Source organism: Opisthorchis viverrini, assembly GCF_000715545.1.
Source record: "Opisthorchis viverrini unplaced genomic scaffold opera_v5_50, whole genome shotgun sequence".
Classification (NCBI taxonomy): Eukaryota; Metazoa; Platyhelminthes; class Trematoda; order Opisthorchiida; family Opisthorchiidae; genus Opisthorchis; species Opisthorchis viverrini.
The window spans coordinates 1,442,146-1,444,692 of NW_008751706.1; positions in this window are offsets into that span (position 1 = coordinate 1,442,146).

A 2,547-nucleotide genomic window follows, 5' to 3' on the forward strand; every position below is an offset into this window, starting at 1 on the left:
CCCGAGCACCCCCCCTGCCCCCGGCCCCCAAAAAAAGCCACAGATGTGAAACATAAGTCGCGAAGAGTGTTTACAGATTTCATTGGCATCCCTTATGCTCAGGAATAGTTGGAACGGTCAATCTTTCCTTCAGATCTCAGAAGAGTCTAGATTTTTGGTTGGCGATACGCGTGGCTGTGCTCGAGCACTTCATCTCGTCAGCGTACACCTTACCAGGTTGACATCCTGCTTACTGCTATCAGATTTATCTCTCGTATGTCCACGCGTAAGATAAGCCAGGAACCCTGGTATGGTTGGGGCACCGGCCAAACTGGCTGTGGGGGTTACTTGAGCAGTGTGCAGCTATACGTGAAATGGATGACTAACTCTCTGGGAGGCACATTCAACCACAGCAAGATTCCTACTGCATTATTACTGAGTAATGAATCGTGAATGTCTGGCAGTATTTCCTTTCTGAGTCTACCTCATGTGCGAATGACTTGAGTATAAAAGATGGTGATGTTATTAGGAGAGGAAGCTCATGCAGTACGTTCCAGACAGACGACAAGTGCTTTTTCCCTCGGAGAGGTGCCTACCAGAAACCAGTAAAAGTGCCGTATTCTACCCAACGTCTTGGAATATGCGTACTTCATGAGTCCCCAGCAGGGTGTACCTGTCAATACACGCATCAAAACGAGAATTTGGCCTTTGGGAGGGGGTTCTGAACTATTGGTAAGTCCTTCCAGCAGTTTTTCGAAAGATAAGCGTTTCCGGATGCAAGCATTGTGCTTGAGCAAACTGACCATAATTCCTAAATCACTTCCGACTGCGCACCCTGAAATTCCAGAGGATACTGGGGCGGGATGTGCGGTTGTTAGTGATGCCCTAAGCCACAGGGCGAGAGGACCCTTGCTTGACCGTATACTTGTTAAAAATTGCCCATGTTCGGTTCGTCCGGCAGCGTCTGTGAAGGAGTCTCACAAGCGGGAAGTTGATCAACGTCTCCAAACGACTGCGGCTCTGGAACCACAAATACAAGTTTTCTGTCGTCTTGAGCGCACTGTTGTGGCAACATAGAAGCTCAGATATCTCTGTGATAGCTAGAAATTTGAATGGGCAAGCTAAGCGCCTCCGAGATTGGATTAGTTGGTCGACATGGATTGTACTTGTTACGTACGGACACTGACTACGTATAAACATACCATTAATAAGTTTGCAGCTACAATTTCTGACTAGTCGAAGATCTGACTAGCCTGTCGTTGACGAACTGCGCACAGATGAGCGACACAAATACGTTGTTTTACGTGCTATCACTCTTCATCAACAAAAATAAGCCATTTCGTGTTAGTTAGAAGTTCAATTTGTTCAGTTAACTTCTGACTGAACTCCCTTCAGCTCATTGTGTTTGGTTAGGCCTACTCATAGAGAGAAGTATTCCGAACCCACTCACAGACTCGCTATGCTACTCTGAGACCGAATCATTCCTCGTCAAACTTAGCAGACCGCTGAGTTGCATTCAGCTCAGCAAAGCACGGACTGCTAGCTGCCGGAGCTGGCTTTCGAGAGTTCGGATAACGTAGGTATGTAATTGTGGAAGTTTTTGCAAACATAGTTGCCTGGGGTACGCTAGAGACGATATAACTAGCCAGGCCAGAAAGTACTCGGTGTGCTGCATAGACGACAACGTTCAGCCGACTTGCACAAACTGGTCAAAAGTCACATCTCAACTGAGGAGCGATGGGGTTTCCACTCTGAAAATACAAACCGATATGCGCAAGTTGATTCCATTCCATTCCATCCTAAGGTGGCAAAAAATGCGTCGGTACCAGGTTAATCTTCTCTTGAACTCAAATATCAAGAGGTGGGACGTTTGACTTCATCACTACCCATGCAGAGGGTCAACTTTGGAACATCTGTTATGGTCAGACCGAATTTGTCAACTGCACGTGAAACGAGCCTTGCATGGCTAGCGAGTTCGTTAAAACAGTTGGTAGATCATTCTTTGTTTCGCCAAGTAATGCCACGACACCTCTATATTGGTAGTCTGTAGTGCAGTTAGTTGTGCCTATTTTGATGCCCTGAGGTGCTTCTATTAGGGGTTGTTTCTTTCAACTACATGAAAGTTAAATAACATTGGTAGCAGTCGACATCTCTGTCTCATCCCGGTGCCAAGACCTCCGTAAACCTAAACTCCAGGACTGAATTTTGTTTGAAACAACGTTCGCTAGTCACCAGCGTGCATGATGGATGGAGATCAACATGACTGAAGGTTAAACGAGGCAGGTGGCCGCTGGCGGTTTAAAGCTAAGCCGGTTATTTTCGAAAACTCGAAAACCAGCTCAATCCGTTCGTTCTGTTGGGAAGCGTATGGAAAACACAACCACGATATCAGATTTCATCAAACTTTTTCACGGCTTTGCAAACTTTGTGGGGATAAAGAGCAAAGCAAAGGCATCCCTCCAAGTCAAAACATAGGTAAATGCAGCTAACCGTATAGCTGGGGTACCAGGAACTTCTTTATTTTTCAAGCCTGCAACAACCCACATAATCTACAGTTGACTTAGTGAC